A 21,980-nucleotide genomic window follows, 5' to 3' on the forward strand; every position below is an offset into this window, starting at 1 on the left:
TTTTTGGTTTCTGTCTGCAGTCTCAGACGAACTTACCAAGCGCAATATGCTCGAGCGCACTCGAGCACAAGGCAGCAAGATGAAGCACGCCTGCGCTCAATCCTCCCCAGTAGCGCTCAAGCGCACAACAGACATACGCTCGAGCACAAGTCACTTACGCTTGACGCACCCGCAAAGCACCAGCACCAGCAGTGAAACTTATATTGCAAACGACTCGTGCACTTGCGAGTAACATTAAAACTCACAACAGTTGGAAGGACAAGTCAATCATTTAGTTGCTGAATTCAACAGAATAGAGGAAGAAGAGTTTCAAAGTTAGATGATGGCTAACGGACACTACATGATTGATGAGGAAGCTGCAAGCAATTCTTGTCATGAGCATGCCCAACCCACCACCACATTTGGGAGTGAGGAAATTGTGGAGAACAATGAGGAGGAAGAAAAAGAGGAGCAAGTCGAGCACCTGAAGCAAATTGAGCCCCCGCCAACTCCAAATTTGTCCAATGACAAAAAAGTGAGTACTGAAGCTCATTCCTTCATCACTATCCATTTTGAGACACATCATGAACCCCAAACTTTAGTTCCTCAATGTCTCAAAGAGCCATCTCATGCTAAACTTCTCAAGGATCTATGCACACAAGGTCACAAATCTCGGAACCATGTTCCTAAGAGATCCTTTGAAGCAAGCAACTAGGCTAGCTGAGATGGCGAAACATCCTTCCTGAGTCCTATGAAGTTTTCAAAAAGAAAGGGTGGAAGAGATTGGTTGGACATCAAAATGATCAGGGAAAGCACTGTAAAATTTCTTTTCCATTTTAGTTTCCGCACATTTTCTTTCTTTCCTTTTTCATTTCATTTACTATCATTTTTTTTTCTAACAGCAATTAATCTTTTGATGTTTGTTCATGTGAGAAAATATTGCTGTTAGTTTTTGACAGGTGTTTTGGTGTTTAAGTTTGGGGGACGCCTTGGCCTTTGCACACTCCGGTTTCTTCACCCCTCGGTATTGTATCTCTACCAATATTGAAGACAATGTGTTATTTAAGTTTGGGGGGTGTGGAAAAACACATTGTACGTTGTTTGTTTGCATTTGTTTGCTTGTTTGATTTTATATGTTTGTTTTGTAAAAGAAAAAACAAAACAAAACAAAATTGCTATGTTGTTCATTAAGCATGAGTTACACAGTGGTTAGCATTTCATGAGCTTGTTTAACATCTTGAACTCATCATCTCATTAGGACTCATTTTTGGTTTAAAGAGACTCCACATGTTTTGAGTTGATCATCACAAGCACCTTATCATAGAGTCTGTGAGACATGAAATTTGGACTGAATCCTGTGTAGTTTGAGATTTGTTGGATGACTTGTTGATGTAATAATCTTGGCTTGAAAAAAAAAAAAAATCATTTTAATTTTTTCACTGAGTAACCGGACCTCTTGCCTCAATAGGCATTGATTGTTTGCGTAAAAAATGTGTGAAATTCAGTTTGGTTGATTGCATGGCTAGTTTTGCTTCATAGTCTTTTTTGACTTGAGTCATTAAGTCTTTAGGGATGTTTTTACATCTAGTGCCCTAAAACCGTCTGGTTTGAGAGTCACTGGCCCAACACTCGTTACATAGGTCAATTAGAAAGCTTAAGGGAGCAGAGCATTGCACAGCCTACAAAAAAAAAATGCATATTTTGACAAGCCTTGGTTGTCTTCATTTGATAGGAATTTCTTTAAATTTTGAGATACACAAATTTTGAGTAAATTGAAGCCTCATGATTGTATGTTAATCTTACTTCGCACTTAATGGAGCATGTGTTGTCTCAATTGCCTACTTAGGAATGTTGGATGTCCTTATGATGTGATTGTGGTGTTTATCTTGTTAAGCATGTTCATGAGTAAGAGCCATTTGGTGTGTGGAAATTCATTATTGTCAATAACAAAGTGCTAAAAAATGTTTGTGGGTATCATTCTGTTAAACCCTCACGAGACTTCAATCGTTTTAAAAGGCTTGTTGTAAGTGCTAAATGCAATTGTCTCGCCCACAACAGAGGATTTATGTTTCTTGCTTTCATTTTATTTTCAGTTTTATTTTGCTAAGCGACTTGCAAAATGTAAGTTTGTGGGTATTTGTTGAGTGCCAAATATTGAATATTTGGGCCCCTTAATTTACATTTGTAATCCTTTGGCTGTGTCATAATCTAATGTTTTGTGTTAGTGAAAAATACGGATTTTGGAAGAAAACTGGAAAAAGTGCCATCAAAGTAGAATCAAGCGCACCATCCTGCGCTTGAGCGCATATGCGCTCGATCCCAGCTAGGTTGTGCTTGAGCGCACCCACGCGCACCAAGAAGCCACAAGCGCCCAAGTGATGCACCGCAAGAGAAGAGCTACATGCTCGAGTGTGATCGATCGCACTGGCCATGCACTCAAGCGCACTCGTCTTCCAAATATGCCCTAGCGCCTTTTTTAGGGTTTTAAGCCCTAGAAACCCCTATAAAAAGACGGCTAAGCCTCAAGAAATAGGAGGCTGGTGACAAAGTCCGAGTTTCTACAGTTTTTCTTCCTTTTAATTTAGTTTGTAGGTTTAGGTTTTATTTTTAATAATTATGTGGAGCTAAATTCTCAACTAAGGTTGAGGATGAAGCCTCACCGATGTAAAACAACACACTTTCATTTATGTCAATATCATCTAATTTTATGGGTTTTTAAGAATTCAATTGTTTTGCTTTAATTCAATTACTGAGATTACTCTTGGATATCTATTGTGATTCCCGGATACATGTGATGATTTAGGAGAGTTTCATTTAATTGTTTTCTTGGGTCTTTATTAATTAAAATAAAATTGGATATCTATTTGTGATTTATCTTACGGATATAACTGATGATTTGGTTTAATCCGGATATCTTTTGTGATTTGTATAATAGATGGATACATTAGATGATTTAATTAATTTCTGAAACATAGTAAAACAGACATAGGAGTTTATTTGTGAGAACTTCGAATGGTATTAATGAACATGGAATGTGTTGTTCCGACTTGGTAAGTGTGGATTCCACAACTGTTGTATTTTTATCTTTTGATTCTTGTTATTTTTATTTAGTTTAAATTTGTTTATTTTCAATTTCAAAAATCTTTTGGAACTAGGTTAGGATAAAATTAGTTTAGTTATATTTTGTTTTTCAAAACACAATTTCCTGTGGATTCGACCTCGCACTTGCAAAAGCTATATTGCGAACGACTTGTGCATCATCGAGTAACATTTAAAACTCACAACACCCGCACGGGACTCATCGGCAAAATATTTAAGTGGAAAAATATTTTCGTCGAAAAATATTTTCGGCGGAAAACATTTTCCTGGAAAATGATTTCTTAGAAAACATTTTCCGGTATTTGGCATGTACGAAAAAATCAGGCTAGTCCTGGTCAGGTTCCCAACATCGGAAAATGTTTTTTGCAGAAAATATTTTGCTGGAATACATTTTTTGGTATTTGGTGTGTACGCAAAATAATATTAAACACTAAATTACGAAAATGTCCATGTCGGGTCTTAGGCGAGTCTTGCCAGGGTCTCGGGCTGATCCCGATCGGGTCCTGATATGGTCTAGGTGGAGTATGGGCGGGTCTCGGGTGAGTCCCAGTAGGGTCCTTGCAGGACTCGGTTCGAACGCCTCTAAGACTTGGTTTGAACATTTTCGTAATTTAGAGTTTAATATAATTTAATAAAAATATATATATAAAAAAATATTAAAAAAAATTTTGATTTTCGATTCGCGCGGAATACGCCATATAATGTTTTGAGCAGAAAACATATTCGGAGAAAATAACTTCTCTGAAAATATTTTCCAACGAAACCATTTTAAGTTGAAAGAAACGGTCTTAATTACAGATTTTGCCTGGAAGTATTCAAATAAAAGAAACCAATAAAACAAAAGGAACAAAAATAAAAATAATCGCTAAAGCAGAAATCACCCCCCTCCCGCCCCATCCACCTCGCTCTTTTGCAACCAAGACCGCTTGCAAAGAAGCTCTCTGCTTCTTCCCTCTTCAAAGCAGAAGATTCCCTTGAAACCTACGGCAAAAATGGCCCCAAAGAAAAGCCCCTCTGCTTCCACCAATCCTCCACCGTCTGATGCTTCTTCCATCATGCTCGAATGTGGGCGCGCCATCGCTTCCCTCCAGAGTGGAAACCACACCGAAGCGCACAAACTCATCAAAGACTCCATTTCCCGCCACAGCGGCAGAAACAACAAAGACAACCCGTACAACTCTGCCATTCTCCACCACGCAAGCGCCGCCATTCACTTCAAAACTGCGTCTCTTCTTGGCGATTCTAACACAAAACAGGAGCACCTCAACAACGCAGCTGACTCGGCCAGGGAAGCTTTAGCTATCTCCCCGAACTCGATCTCCTTACCACTTTTATACGCCCAAGTTCTCTTCGTGTTAGCAGCACTCGACAGCAAGAATGGCTACCAATAAGTAATAAAAGAATACGAGCGCGCTTTGATTATAGAAGACCCAGTAGGCCCTCTTAAAGATAGCTTCTTCCAAGAGAATATAAACATGGAAATAATTAAGGACTTAATGGAGACAATGAGGAAGGTGGAGGCTTATATTGTGGCGGCGCGGCTCTTGCAGCAGAGAAATCTTTCAACATTTGGATTGCCCCCGCAGGATGACACAGATGAAGACAGGAAAGTATGAGAATCTTGAGAGAGTGATGACTTATTGGAAGAACGCTATGAGTGTTGAAAAGAAGTGGGGGTTGTTGAAAGTGAGTATCAAAGAGCTTACAGCACATTTTAGTAAGAATATGTTGGCGAAGGCAGTTTTGAAGGAAGCAGTAAACTGAGCATGGAGCATCTTAAGGGTAAGCATATGGAGAATCTGTCAGAGACATTGCAGGCTAATATACCAAAAGAAATTGGTGATGAGTGGATTAAGATGATTGAAAATGGTGTTGGAAAGCCCCGTGGATCTCCTTGCCTCAGTGAAGATAATAGAAAACGAGTCAAGATTTGGTGACCCAATTGATAAAGAAGGTGGCCCTGAAGATTTCCTGATCGAAAGTGATGAAAATCAGAAGTGGCCATTGTGTGAGGATAGTGAGCGCAGGTGGATCCTTGAGAGAATTCGTGGAATGTTGCAATTGTTTCTGAGAAACAAATGCTTTGCAGTGGGCCACCTCGAGAAGTTGATGAGAAATACATTGCAAGTGCTGAAAACACACATTCCAGAATCCCAAATTGAGAATCATGGACTGGACAAAACACTCCTCTGTATATGTTTTTTGGATGCTCCCTGCTCCTGCAAAGTCCTTAAATTCTTAGAAACGCTGGCTTCTTCTTGTGGCTTGAATAATATTGCAGAGGAGAGTGTTCTAGATTCTGAACAGGCATTTTGCGGTAAAGAGAGGATTGTTTTCAGCAGCAACTTCTCTTGTCTCCTTTTGGATGAGAGATTGTTGAGGGGAGAGCTAATTCCCAGTACATATCAAGATGCAATTGCTGATGATGGAACTGCTGTAACTTCTATTGTTGATGTTCGTCAAAATGCTGAGCTGCCCGATGGTGTTGCTTTTGCTCATTGGTTATTGACTGGTCCTGCCATTGGGGAGCCTGAGAGAAACCAGAAATAATCAAGTAATGGAGCTTTTCAAGATTCTTGAAATGGAATTTAAGCATTTGCAAAAAATGTGTTGGGGAAAACACCAGCGTATGCTACGCTGGAAAGCGCTTAGGGAGTTGGAGAGCATATGTGATGAAGAACAAAAGAAAAGGGAGCAAAGTTCAGAGCCTGCTCCACAAAGTCATGCATCCCTCTTGTCGAAGCTACAGGGGCATGTTGATGCCGTGGAAGATGCCATTGAGTTTACAATCACTAAGTTGAAGTTGAAAAGCTTTTCGGGAATCTTGGAAGATGGACAAGCAGCCATAATTTTCATAAAGCAAACAATCTTTAAGCTGCAACTGGGGTTGCTTAGAGGTGAGTGTCCAATTTATAGATGGTAAACTTGAATAAATCCTTATCTCACCTCTCTCATATCAGAAATCTGATATAGAATTGCAGTTCAGATAAACATGTATTCAAATTCTCTATGTATTCAATCAGTTGGCTAAGCTTTGGACCTTTTGATTACAAATATTTAAGAATCATTTTCAAAGGACTCAAATGTGCTTGTAGACTTGGAGAAATTGTTGCAGTAAAGAGGACTTGCTTTAACTATGCCTTTTCATGTTGGTTGATTTGCATATAAATTTTGGATATAGGGTAAAACTTGTAATTATAAGCTTGATCTTTTGTTATCTGAAACATATTATTGCTTTGAATGCTGACTTGAGCATGGTGATCCAAATGTCCCAATTCATAAAATTTGGAGCAGGGAATCCTCTTCCCATGGATGATCCAAAGTATAAAATGGTAGAACATGAAAACCAAAAAAAAAAAAAAAAAAAAATGAAAAGAAGCAGAGTTCCTCATTGTTGTATGATTTCTTGAGTGTTAAAATCAAGCTTCTTTCTTGGTCTCACCATGTTCAGTTTTGCAGTTTCACATAGTTGATGGTTCGATCCTGGTGAGAAAAGCTATAATGAGACAGACAGAGTGTCAAGCATGCAATCAACAAGATGAAATGCAGAGAAAAGGTTGAGTGAAGAGAGAAACAAGAAACTTCTCATTATCTGAATAATCAACCTTACAAACAAATGAGGGATTAAACCTCTTTATATACACTTGGATACATAACAAAAAACTGACAAACTAACTTCAATCTCAACTATCCTAAACTGTACAAACTAACCTCAACTGTACAAGTAACAGCAAAGAAACTAACTAAGAGATGATTAAACCTCTTTATATACACTTGGATACATAATAAAAAACTGACAAACTAACTTCAATCTCAACTATCCTCAACTGTACAAGTAACAGCAAAGAAACTAACTAAGAGAAGATTACAACTGAAAAATACACGTGCAGAATATATTTCTGTAACTACGCTCGATACTGCGCTCGAGCGCACTCGGCTTGAAATTCTCTCTGTAACTGTGCTCATAACTGTGCTTGAGCGCACTTAGCTTGAAATTCTTTCTATAACTGCGCTCGAGCTTGCACTCGAGTGCACTCTCCTGCGCTCTTGCTGATATGTGCAGCCAACTCAGCTAATACCCTCCCTCAAGATGGAAGGCAAAGTTCTTTGACAAACATCTTGGACAGCAAGTGAGTGAAGTCTTTAAACCCAAGTCCCTTAGTAAATATGTCTGCCAATTGATGCTGAGAGGGAACATGTAGTGTTTTGATGAGGCCAAGTTGGATCTTTTCTCTAATAAGATGACAATCAATCTCTATATGTTTAATTCTCTCATGAAAGACAGGATTAGCAGCAATATGGGGAGCATATTGACTATCACAAAATAACAAGGCAGCCTTTGGATGAGAAATGTGAAAGTCCTTAAGCAATGAGAATAACCACATTAACTCACATGTGGAAGCCATTGCTCTATATTCTGCCTCAGCAGAAGATCTTGAAACTGTTTGCTGCTTTTTCGACTTCCAAGAAATTAGAGAATCACCAATGAAAATGCAAAAGCCATTAATGGATCTCTGAGTGTCAACACACCCTACCCAATCAGAATCTGAAAAAGCCTTCAAGTGAAAATCAGATTTGGCAGAAAACAAAAGACCTTGAGCAGGAGAGCTTTTAATATACCTCAAAACCTTGTGGCAGCATCAAAATGTGGCTGCCTTGGTTTATCCATAAACTGACTTAAAATCTGTACTGAGTAAGCAATATCAGGCCCAGTGGTGGTGAGGTATAGAAGTCTGCCAACTAGTTTCCTATAGGAAGTAGAATCTGATAGGAGGGTGCCTTCCTTGGACAATTTTAAATTTTGTTCAATTGGAAAAGAAACAGGTTTAGCGGCCAATAAACCTGAATCCTCAAGGATCTCTAAGGCATACTTTCTTTGGCATACAGAAATTCCTTCTGTTGATCTAGCAATCTCAAGCCCTAGAAAGTATTTGAAAGGTCCTAAATCCTTCAATTTAAAATTAGCATTCAAAAGAATGATAAATTCAGAAACTGCTTTAGGATCATTACTAGCAATGGCTACATCATCAACATAGACTAAAAGGGCCATGTGAGAGGAACTTTTGAGTCTTGTGAACAAGGAGTAATCAGCCTTGGACTGTACAAAACCAAGTGCAATGAGAGCTGTAGAAAACTCGGAGAACCATTGCCGGGATGCCTGCTTCAATCCATACAAAGACTTTGTCAATCTACAAACTTTGTTCTCCCCTTTAATTCCAAAACTAGGAGGCATAGTCTTATAGATTTCTTCATCTAACTCCCCATGTAGGAAAGCATTATTCACATCCAACTGATGCAGGATCCAATTCTTAGCTGCTACAAGTGCTAGAAAACACCTCACTGTAGTCATTTTTGCAACTGGAGAAAAAGTTTCATGGTAATCCAACCCTTCACATTGAGTGTACCCTTTGGCTACCAACCTAGCCTTCTACCTCTCAATACTACCATTAGACTTCTGTTTAACCTTATACACCCATTTGCAACCAATGGCCTTTTTGTTGGGAGGTAAATCAGAAATCACCCAAGTCTGATTTGCTTCAAGGGCTGAAATTTCAGCCTGCATAGCCTCACGCCAATGTATGTCCTTGATAGCTTGGTGATAGAACTTAGGCTCAATGATTGAGGAAAGAGAAAGACAAAAGTGTTTGTGAGATGATGACAGGTTATCATAAGAAAGAAACGAAGACAATGGATATGCATTACCTGAGTTAGTAGACATTGTAGAAGATTGGTGTGGTTAAGAAGAAACCAATTGACAATGAAAATCCTGCAAGTAACCAGGTTTGGTTTTGGCCCTAGTTGATCTTCTAAGAGAAGGACAAGGGATTTGAGTAGAGTCCATTGGTTCAGAAGATGAAGTAGAACCTAATGAAACATCTAATTCAAGAGAGTTTATTGGAAAAGCAGAAGGTAATAGAGTTGTCTGCAGTTGAGAAGGTGTTGTGATTGACTGAGAATGAGGAACTAAAGGTGATGATGTAATTTTATGAGAAGGGGAAACAGACAATGGCTAAGAAGAAGAAGGAATTGATACTGTTGGAATAGAATCAGTATCTGGAAAAAAAAAAAAAAAAATCTATCATGAGATGGAGATGAGGAAAGATTTGAATGGGATGCATATGGAAAAATGGTTTCATGAAAGATGGCATGTCTAGAAGCAAATACAGAATGAGTATGAAGATTAAAGAATTTGAAACCTTTCATGCCTTATGGATATCCAATGAAAACACAAGGAATAGCTCTTGGATCAAACTATGTTCTATTTCAAGATTAAGTTGATACATAAGCTAAGCAACCAAAGACTTTAAGATGAGAATAAGATGGTATAGCAGAAAACAGTAACTCATGTGGTGATTTGTTGGAAAGAAGGGGTGTAGGAATTCTATTTATGATATGAGTGACTGTGAGTATACAATCTCCCCAAAAAATTAAAGGAATATGTGACTGAAAACGTAAAGCTCTTGCAACATTCAATAGGTGTTGATGTTTTCTCTCAACTATGGCATTTTGTTGTGGAGTTTCTACACAACTAAGTTGATGGATGATGCCTTGATCAGAAAAATAATCATTCATTTTGAATTCAACACCATTATCTGATCTAAGACATTTGATTTTAGTTTTGAACTGAGTTTGAACAAGTTGAAAGAAAGATTTTATAATGGAACTAGTTTGTGATTTGTGTTGCATCAAATGTACCCAAGTAAACCTTGAATAAGCATCCACAATTGTCAAGAAAAAACTGGAACCATTTATTGACTTGGTGGCCAAAGGGCCCCAAATATCACAATGAATGAGATCAAAAGGTGACTGAGAAATAGAAATGCTAATGGGAAAGGGAAGTTTATGTTGTTTTGCCATAGGACATGCTGGACAAACATTTTTCTGGTTTACATGAAATTTCAGGAATACATGCATGTAACAAGCTAATTCTAGAAGCTGAAGGGTGCCCTAGTCCACAGTGCCAGACATCATGTGATGGCTGTTTGATAGAGCTTAAGGAAGCATGTTGATGAAAGGAGGGAATGGGAACAACTGGAGAAGAAGCTTGAGCAGAAGTAGAAACCTTGCTATCTTGCAAGAGATAAAACAATCTAGCTTCCTTCTTAGCCACCCCAATCATTCTCCAATAGTACAAACTCTGTATAAAGCAAAATCCAGCAAGGAAGATGAGACAACATCTTAGATTTTTAATAAGCTTGCCAGCAGAAATGAGATTGAAGGTAAAAGAGGGAACACATAACACTCCAGTCAATGTAAGATTTTCTGAAAGTGTGACAGTACCTATGTGATAGATGCTATAGAACCATTAGGTAATTTCACATGTGATGAAACAATAACAGTAATGGAAGTGAAAAGGGATGGACAACTAATCATTTGATCTGTTGCTCCAGTATCTATAATCCAAGAATCATTTTTTTGTTTCTGTTTTGGCACAATATTAATAAAAGATGCAGAAAACATAGAGTACTTAGGATCAAGATATTGAGTTGGACCTGATATGCTAGCAACAGAATTTGTAGCAGGAGATGAATGCTGTGATTGGGATGATTGACAATGTTTCAGCATTTCCATCAAATGCTGACATTGCTAAGAAATCTCTCTCAACTGAGGAGGATTGTTCATATTCAGCTGGTGAAAATTCGACAAGTCAGGCTGCTGCACTTGATTTGCTGAATATGGAGTAGGTTTACCTCGAGTGAACTTGAAACTAGGTGGGTAATCATGCACCTTATAACACTTTTCAACAGTGTGACCTGCCACTCCACAACAAGAACAAACAGGACGATCTCTCCTATAGTTTGGCTTGGAAAACTTAGGTCCTGGTGTGGTTTTAGTCATGAATGCAATAGGTTCATGAATGAAAGTTGGAGGTGCAGAACTAGGCTTAGGCATTAATGATCTAGTCATAGTGCAGAAGAAGTGTCATGACTAAGAGAACTTACACAGATTTCTCTTTGTTTCTCCTCTTGAATAGTAAGAGAGAAAACTTTGTTTATAGGAGGAAGAGGATCAATTAGTAAAATTTGAGCTCTAACAGCAGAGAAGGAATCATTTAGACCCATTAAAAACTACAGAACTCGTTCCTGGCTATAAAGCTCAAGGATTGACTTCATTCGACCACGATGACAGCAATTACAAATAGAAACAGGTCTATAATTGTTCAATTCTTCCCAAAGAGTTTTGATTCTGGTAAAGTATTGACTTACAGATGAATTCTCTTGAGCAACAACAAATATGGCCTTTTGCAGCTGAAAAAATTCTCGGGCCATTCTTCTGCATATAACGATCCTTAAGATCCTGCCACATGTCTTGGGAAGAAGTAATGTAGATGACAGTGTTGTAAATTTCCTTGGATACAGAGTTGAGAATCCAAGAAGCCACAAGATCATTACATCTAGCCCAAGCATTGAAATAGCTCTCAAAAACTGCTGGTTTTGGCAAAGAGCCATCAACAAAGCACACCTTGTTCTTGGCACTCAATGCAACAAACATTGATCTGCTCCAAGTTTTATATTTTTCTCTAGTTAATGGCTGAGAAACTAAGATAATTCCTGGATTATCACCACTGTGAAGGAAAAGGGGACTAGAAGGATCAATGGGGTGAGAATTTGCAAAGGGATCTGTGAAAGTGTTTAGATTATCTATCAAAGGAGTTGACAGACGGTTTGAAGAAGAAACTTGATGATTTTCTGCCATTATTGAAGATTGAAAATCATCTGGAAGAGCGGAAGTGGATGGAATGTTGGCTCCCATTGAAAAAACAGCAAAAGAGAAAAGAAGAGATCAGAAGAAGGAATCAAAAGAATCACAATCGTGATTATGGCTCTGATACCATGTCAAACATGCAATCAACAAGATGAAATGCAGAGAAAAGGTTGAGTGAAGAGAGAAACAAGAAACTTCTTGTTCTCTGAATAATCAACCTTACAAACAAATGAGGGATTAAACCTCTTTATATACACTTGGATACATAACAAAAAACTAATACATAACAAAAAACTAACTTCAATCCCTACTATCCTCAACTGTACAAACTAACATCAACTGTACAAGTAACAGAAAAGAAACTAACTAAGAGAAGATTACAACTGAAAAATATACATGCAGAATATCTTTTTGTAACTGCGCTCGATACTGTGCTCAAGCGCACTCGGCTTGAAATTCTTTCTATAACTGCGCTCGATCGCACTCTCCTGCGCTCTTGCTGATATGTGCAGCCAACTCAGTTTGAGTTGGCTGATACAGAGCTGAAACTTGGCGTTGCATCTGGTTATGACTAACGGCCTATAATGGTGCACCTTCTCAAGTCATTCATGCAGGTTATCTTGAATGTTCTTGCCATCTTGTTGGCCTACGGCTTGATGTTTTTGTAGTAATTAAATCTCTCTGTTAACATTGCACGCACATCTAAAAAATCTAGTTTACAAAGATGCCATTGAGAAGTCTGATGCTGCCTTAGAAGTTCTCTTTGCAGATGTTGCTCTTGATACTGCTATAAAAACAAAGGGAAAATCAAAGGATAAAAAGAAGAAAAAGATCCAAAAAAGGCCAAGGATATTAAGGTTTTTAATTGCTGGTTTTTTGTTCTTTTTTAACTTTCTTTTTGACAAAATCTTTAGGAGAACTAATATTGTATTAATAATCTACACTTCCTGTTCTGTAGGCAACAAGTAGCAGTGAGGAGCACCTTCCCCTCCACCATGAAAATGCAGAACATTATTCAGACCCAGAGATTGGTGTTCCCCTGTCATATTTTATTTATGACTTTTAAAAAGTATACTTGAATTTTCCATGTCATATTATTATGCCAACTAATATTCCCACCTCAAATTTACTCCATGTCAAACGCAAGTAAAATATTTTTAAAAAACCTACCCACGTTTTCCCAGCCCATAGCCTTGATGGAGGGGAGGAAGCTAGAGGATTCGCAGACCTTGTATACCAAAGAGTGGAAACATGGGTGGTCCTGCTTCCAAGTGTTGATTGCTTTAGTTGCCTACCCCATCTATGCCTATGCAACAGAAAAGAGAACAGCAACTACTGTGTTGTGCCCTACTTGAGAGACAACAGCTTTGTGGACGCACTAGAATATGATCCGGGATGGGAAGAGAAAGACTTTTTTCTCCGGTGGGCTTTCTCTCGTAAAGCCAAAGACGCCCCAAGACACAAAGTCTCAAGAGGGAGGGTGGAAAGGAAATCCCCTTGCCCCTCTCACTCCCTAAAGATTAAGGAATGAGAGGGCCACATCTAACCATTGTCCAAGAAATCGGAATACGGATGAGATCAAATCGTTTTTCTTCTTCTTCTTGTCCTTGTCCTGTCTTCCTTTTTTTCTTGGCTTTCTTCTCATCTTTTGAAATTCTGAATCTGTTTCTTAATTTAATTTCCTCTTCTCTTCCTATCTTCTACTTTTTCTTGGCTCAGCTCTTATGCTCTTCTCCTATGTTAAAATTCCTCTTTTTCTTGGCAACTTTCAAAAGAGGGAAGTACAGAGACAGAGACGGAGAAAAAAAATTTCTACTGCTTGACAGAGACAAAGACGGAGACAAAGAGACATAAGAATTTTTCTAACCCAAACTCCATTGAAAAGAATTCACTAATTCTGTCAATGTTTTATTGTGTACAATGCAGGTTGGAGATAGTGGGATTAAAAAAAGTGATATCCTTGTTTTTTTTTTTTTGGATCTACGACTGTGTTTGCTTTTTGTGGGGATTATGCTTGCCCTTTTGTCTGAATGAAACACAATGAAGTTACAATATTTTCTCAACTGCACATTCATACAGAGATTTGCATATGGACTTTTGACCAAGACCATTCATAGAACTCCAATGTTGTGTTTGTACATACAATATAAAATTAATCACTTGATGTCTTGATTCAAGGTCGTTAAGACTGGAACATATGTACTAGACCATGTTGCCAACAAGTGGATGATGGGCTCATTAACAATTGGAGGTCCTCCTTCTCCCCACCTAATCCTGTTAAAATCACCTCTTTTGATGCTAATGATGATGTTTTATATTACCCAGAAGTCACCAAGAATTATGATGAATCAAGTGCCAATAGCATCGATCAGGTATTTGTATCGATATACCTTACTAGCTCACCATAAAAATAATTACGACAAAAAAATTATCCAAAGAAGCAACGAGTGAGTTATAATGTGTTTATCCTTATAGATTTTGGTACCATGCTGTTAAGAAGTGGCCTAAAAATGTATATCAAGCTCAAAAACACCGACAATGGCAAGGAACCCAAATCGAAAGATGCATAGTGCAGTTATCTGACAAATGCACACGATGACTAATCCATAAAACTAAAAAATATCCTTGGATACTTCATTAAACGTTTTTTATGTTCTCCAAAAAAAGACCACCAGCATACACTACAAAAAATAACGGGTTTTGTGACGTGGCAACTGTTCATTAGTTTGTTGCCACGTCACAAAATTATAACATGTTAAAATAAGACAAGTTACCATAAGATGACGTGCTAACTCGACACGTCATCCTATGGTAACGTGTCATTTAACACGTTGCCAAAATGGTAACGTGTTAACATGCCACGTTACCATATGGTAACGTGGCATTTTAACACGTTATAAATCGCTTAAAATTTGTAATAAATTAAAAAATAAAATTTTTCAGAAATTTGATAATGTAAAATTTTTTCAGGCACTCTTTGCATTATTTGCTAGATGAGAAGTGTATTTTTTATACAAGTGTACTCTTGTATAAAAATAATTTTGTTGACATTAATTAATATTGGGCCATTAGTTCATTCTATTAATGTCAACAAAATTATTTTGTTGACATTAATTCATTTTTTTATTAATAACTTTGAGAAAAATAATATTGGGGCTTAGGACTTTGAGGCAGACAGATCATGATCTAGATTGCATTTTGAAAAGAACATGTATTAGTGCTTGTGTTTTACAACACTAAAGGCATCACTACTTCTTATGTGTGAAGCATATATGCTAGACGCTATCAGCTCTATAACACTAACACCATGCTTTATTTCATAGTCAAGATATGCATTAATTGATAGGATTAATCCTATCAACTAATTAACCAAATTAAGGGAACTCGCCGATACAAGCCCTGAACATGCATGGTGGAAATATATACGCATGTACGCCACATGCGTAATATTACGCATATTTAATTAAATTGATATATATATCAACTTATAAGTTGATAATTAATTAATGGGTTAAATATTTCAAAACCCTCTAGGGTTTCCCAACTTTATTTTTTCTCCCCTGGGGTTTCATTTTTATCACAGGAGGTCCCTGTGGTTTTGATAAGTGACCAAGTTAGTCCATCCGTTAATTGACCGTTACGACTGACACGTGAACCAATCAGATGTCGACACGTGGCACATATTTTATTTTTTTAAAAAAATGTATTTTTTCTTTTAAATTAAAAAAAAAAAAAAAGAAACGGAAAAAAATTGAGGGTGGCTCGGCCACCCCCATCTGGCCTGACGGGGGTGGCCGAGCCACCCCCTTGGAGCCCAAGCGGGTGGCCGAAACCACCCCCAGTACCCACTGGGGGTGGCTCGGCCACCCCCATGGAGCCCTAGGAGGTGGCCGAAACCACCCCCAACCACCATTGGGGGTGGTTTCGGCCACCCCCAAGGCTCCATGGGGGTGGCCGAGCCACCCCCAGTACTTGGAGCCCAAGGGGGTGGCCGAGCCACCCCCTGGTGCCCATGGGGTGGCTCGGCCACCCCCATCCGGCCAGATGGGGGTGGCCAGGCCACCCCCATGGCCAAAGGGGGTGGCTCGAATGGCCAAGGAGCCACCCCCAATTTTTTTCCGTTTCTTTTTATTTTAAAAAATTAAATATGTGCCACGTGTCGACGTCTGATTGGTCCACGTGTCAATCCTAACGGTCAACTAACGGATAGACTAACTTGGTCACTTATCAAAACCACAGGGACCTCCTGTGATAAAAATGAAACCCCAGGGGAGAAAAAAACAAAGTTGGGAAACCTTAGGGGGGTTTGGAGTATTTAACCCTTAATTAATTATCAATTAATAAGCTTAATATAAAGGTTATTAATTGGAAGTATTAATTATATGCTTTATAATATATCAATTAAGTACTATTAAGCTTAATCATTTGCAAGTATATAAAGCTTTATATCAATTAATTTATATATATAATATTTATTAAGATTTATAACATATATAATATATATATATATATATATACATATATATATACATATGTATATATATATTAGTTAAGCTTTATGTAATATATATATATATATATATATATATATATATATATATATATTAATTAAGCTTAATATATTATAATATAATGTATTAATCTCTATAATTAATTAATAATATATATACATATATATACATATATATAGTAACGTGCCACACGGCACGTTACAAAAAGACCTCGGGACCATGCGCTTCTGACCGTGTGCATGGTCCTTCTTCTTCTCCTCCATTTCTCTTTTTTCCCCTTCAGGCCATTTCTCTCTTCTCCGATCAGTGCAGCTCTTCCTCCCCACATTTTTTCTCTCTTCTCCTCACATTTTCCAGCCACCATCTCTTCAATATTTTCTCACATTTTCCACCTTCAGAGACAAATTTCGTAGCAGGCCACCACCTCACACCAGTACCACGCGTTTTCTCTCTCCGTCGGCGAAGTCATCTCTGGCCGCCAACTAACCTCTCACGTGTTTTTCGGCCATCGATCAGGTATATACATATTTATAAATTTTTTTTTTTTTAAGTATATATTGTTTTTTTTTTTAATTTTCTCTGCAGTAATGCATATGTTCAAATTTTGTATATGTATATAAAATTGATTCTTGTAATATATGGGTTTATAGAATATTGTATATGTATATGTTCAATTTTTTCTGTTAGCTCATTAACTTATTAATTTGGTTGAACTATAAATTATTTTTAGTGTCCTATGTTTGTACGTAGAAATGTAGGATTGTTCAATATGAAGCATGCATGCAAAATATTTATAGACACGTCTTTAGGTAAGTAGTTTGAAATTAGCTAAATTTTTTTATTTTGGGTATGTTTTACAAACCTAGCTATTATATAAATTAAATGATCATTTATATAATAAATAAATGATTACAAAAATAATAATAAATAATACATACTGCTAAAAAAGAAAAAAACTAAAAACAAAAACCTACCTAGGTAGCTAGTTAGATGAATTTTATTTAGAGTCCCCATATGAAGTTCAAATTATGTAACTTTATTTTGTTTAAAAAAAATTGCGACAAAAACGTACATAACTTAAATTTATTTTATTTAGGTCCCCCTAACAAATTACAACCTTTTCAATTTGTTTAATATAATTTGGTTTAGGTTTTGCAACTTTATATTAGAGTACATGTTATTAAATAAACAACAAACGTAGATGTTTGTTTCCAGTACGGTACCCATGACGAATGGTTTTAATTTTGTACTATAATGTGGTTTAAGTTTTGGAAATTAATTACTTCATGTAAAATTTAAGCAGAAAAAAAAAATTAAAAAGGAAAGAAAATAATAACAATAAAGTAATTAACAACAATTTACTTATTCATTGTTAGGGTTCCCATGGGCCATAGTAATGCATTTATGTTTAAGTTTAGCGTAATTCTTATATATTTATGTTTCTAATGTACGTAGTAACAATATGGACAAGAGTTGGATGAAGAAGTCAAGGGGTACGAAGGAATACAGAGACGAATGTAGAACATTTGTGGACTTCGCTGTTAAGAACTGTGACACTCTCGACAAACTTATTTTGTGCCCCTATAAGACGTGTCGCTGTAACAAGAGACACCCCCCATGTTTGGTATACGACCACTTGACAGGGGGGAAAGGAATGTGGCCCCAATAAACATTCTGCATTTATCATGGCGAGAGGCCTGTTAGAGCTCCTGTTGATGGCTCGAATTCATCACATCCAGCAACAGCTGCGGGTGCAAGCACTGAACAGGGTGGAAATATGCACGCCATGTTGCGTGATGCATTCGGCATGCACGAAGTTAGAGATGACAATAGTGAGCCTCGGGTTGAGGTGCATGGAGAGGAAGAAGACATTGTGCATGACGAAGCCGATGGAGGTGACGTACGAAAGTACGAGGAATTGCTTAAAAAGGCAAATAAACCGCTTCATGATAAGACCAAACATAGCAAGCTGAGTGCTACTATACATCTATACAATTTGAAGTGTGTGGGTGGAGTTAGTAATACGATATTCTCGTGTTTCCTCGAGCTAATCAATCAGTTGCTGCCTACAGATGATGGAGCCCTGCCAGTTAATACATATGAAACGAAACGGTTTCTAAGGGACATGGGACTCTGGTATAAGAAGATTCCGGCTTGTCGCAATAATTGTATGTTGTTCTGGAAGGGCAATAAGGACTTAGATTCATGTGTTAAATGTCGAGAATCTAAGTGGAAGGATGAAATTCATTTGGACAAGGATGGCCACCCCATAACGTCGAGTAAGAGACGTCCGGTCAAGGTTTTGCGGTGGTTTCCCATCATACCACGACTACAGAGGCTTTTTATGTCAGAGCATACTGCACCCTATATGAGGTGGCATGTAGAAGGCCGCACTAAGGATGGCGTATTGAGGCATCCAACCGACGGCGAAGCATGGAAGTCATTCGACAATTTATATTTGGACCTTTCAACGGACAGTAGGAACTTAAGACTTGGCCTAACCTCGGATGGATTTAATCATTTTGGGAACATGAGCACATCCCACAGTACTTGGCCTGTAATGCTTGTACCGTACAACCTGCCTCCTTGGATGTGCATGAAACAAACATATTTCATATTATCCTTGATTATTCCAGGTCCAAGTTCACCTGGAATGGATATAGATGTATATATGCAACCGTTAATTGAGGAATTGCAACAACTATAGAGTGTGGGGGTACGAACATTTGATGCCTCCTTGAAAAAAATTTTCATGCTCCGAGCGCAGCTGATGTGGACAATTAATGATTTTCCGGCATACAAGGACTTGTCTGGGTGGCCTAGAAGGGGTGGGAAGGCATGCCCTTGTTGTATGCATGCAACAAGGTCTAGACGGTTAAAACACGGAAGAAAGTTTTGCTTTATGGGGCATAGGCGATACCTGCCCATGGATCATCCATGGAGGCGGAATAAAAATACATTTGACGGTAACCGAGAACTAGAGTGTGCCCCCAATGTTCCAGATGGAGATGAAATCATAAAACAGTTAGAAGGGATAGAATTTGGGGATGAGAGCGTCGGTAAATCAGTTAATATTGATAATTCACATGCAAAGAGGAAGATGACTGATAATATATTGTGAAAGAAGAAAAGTATTTTCTTTCATTTGCAGTATTGGAAGGATAATTTATTGCGGCACAACCTTGATGTCATGCACATAGAGAAAAATGTGATGGACAATATACTTGGCACAATACTCGACATTAAGGAAAAAACGAAGGACAACCTTCAAGCCCGAAAAGACTTGCAAGAAATGAGTTTGAGACCGGCACTTCATCCTTTCACAAATGATGATAGAAGAATCTATATGCCTCATGGTTGCCACACAATGTCGAAAGAGGATAAAACTAGTTTCCTTAAAGTGCTTCGAAATATAAGGGTGCCAGACAGATATGCCTCGAACATTTCTCGATGTGTAAAACTTAAGGACCGTATGATATCGGGTTTGAAGAGTCATGACAGTCACGTATTGATGCAACAACTTCTCCCGATTGCATTGCGTGGATCACTGCCCGGTAACGTGGTTAGACCGCTGGTTGAAATTTCTGCATTCTTCAGGGACATATGTTCAACGGCGTTGACCCAAGAGGATATGGCCCAACTTGAGGCTGGGATCTATATGACTCTGTGCAAGATGTAACAGATATTCCCCCCCAGTTTTTTCACAAGCATGGTTCATGTTGTGGTGCATCTTGTCCGTGAATGCCGACTCGGTGGACCGGTACAGTATTGATAGATGTATCCGGCAGAGAGGTAACATTTCCCGTAAAAAATTAAAACTAAAATTTTGTTGCCATTTATTTATTTTAAAACAATTATTAGATGTAATAATTGACTAGTTTTGATATGTAGGAGCCTCGGGGGGTTCAAATCAAGTGTGCGCAATAAAGCGGCTCCTGAGGGCTGCATTGCGGAGGGCTACATAGCAACTGAGTTTGTGACGTTCTGTTCGATGTATTTAGAGAACGCACCGACATTCTACAATAGGCCGCAACGAAACCCGGATGGGCCTAAAGGGGCTGGAACTCGAGTCGTCCTTGACCGACTTACGTTGACATAGATTCACCGTTACATTCTGTTTAACTCAGATGACTTCCTCCAATTGCGGACGTTAGTATTATGTAATGAATATATGCATGCTCATATCATGCAACAACGTTAGTTGTGAATTAAATTTAATTGATTTTATTTCAAAATGTAGGCTACACAAAGATTCGATAAGACAAACTGCAAACAGGGGGCGAACGATCATGGACGATCATTTGGAAACCCAACATTTTGAGCAATTCTGCGATTGGTACCGTGACTACGTAAGACTAATGTCACCCCTTGTAAATTTCATAATGTTTCCTCATTGCAGTAACAAAACTTCGTCATTGTGTATGACTCATAGGTCGATTGTTCGAACGATTGACGCAGGAAGGATATGGGTACCAAACTAGTAATGCATTGTAGAGGGCTGATGGTCTCAGCAGTCCAATATAACAGATATGTGATAAACGACAAGTTCTTTCGAACTATCGCACATGATGTGGGAAAGAGGTCTCAGAATAGTGGCGTGTGCGTGCCGACTATTGATGGCGAAACGTACTATGGGAAAGTAACTCAAATACTTGAGGTGGAGTATTACGACAAGACAAAGTATGTTTTGTTCAAGTGTGACTGGGCGAACACCACAAGGGACTGGGGGTACAAGGTGGACGAGTATGGCATAACACTTGTCAACTTCAAAAACCTTGTCCATAAGGGAGAGCTGATTAGTGATGAGCCGTATGTACTAGTTTCCCAAGTGGAACAAGTTTTTTACGTCGAAGATATGAGGAACCCAGATTGGGCTTGCGCGGTGTGGACGAAACCTAGAAACGTATACGACATTGGTCAAGGTCAAACGCCTAATGATGATCATGCCAACTATCACGAGATCGAGAGTGAGCCACTCACTTTAAACAATAATCAGCTGTACGATCCGCATGATGACATCCAATATGTCCGACCCGGCTTTGCACCAATCGAGGCGTATGTCATTCCATATGAATTAAATATTTTACATTTATTGGTTTGTTATTTATTTGTGCATTGATTGTCATTTTTGCGTCATATATGCGGTGAATATTTCTCACACTATACACATATCTAATTGGTTGCGTGCTGTATTTCGTAGGTTGCTATGAGTACTCGGGGGAAGTCAAGAGGACGGCAGGGAGCTTCTTCTGGGTCGAGATCACACCATGGCCAGTGAGTCGCAGGAAGCTGCTATGCTTCTGCAGCAGCAATCAGGGTATCGATCGATACTCCCTGAGCATGTAGAAGGGCAGTTACATACGAAAGACGATTATGTCTTTGACATAATCGGCACTTCGACTGAGATATCCCAAATACTCGTGGAGCAACGAGGTCCGACAGGCCTTACCCAGTTTGGGTATCGATATTAGCCTAGTCCTTGCGACCCTGACGCCTCCATGCGTTTGCCATCCTCGCCACCGACATTGACCCAGAGGGGTATATTGCCGCATGGCTTTTTCGATCAGCAGCCAAACAGCGGCGGACCTGTGGATGATAGTGAGACACAGGCCAATGAAGACATGGATGATGGGATAGGTGCCGCGCACAATGAGCAGCCCGATGACCTTGCTTGGCCAGTATTGA

This window comes from Corylus avellana, chromosome 1, assembly GCF_965113065.1.
Source record: "Corylus avellana chromosome 1, dhCorAvel1.hap1.2, whole genome shotgun sequence".
Lineage (NCBI taxonomy): Eukaryota > Viridiplantae > Streptophyta > Magnoliopsida > Fagales > Betulaceae > Corylus > Corylus avellana.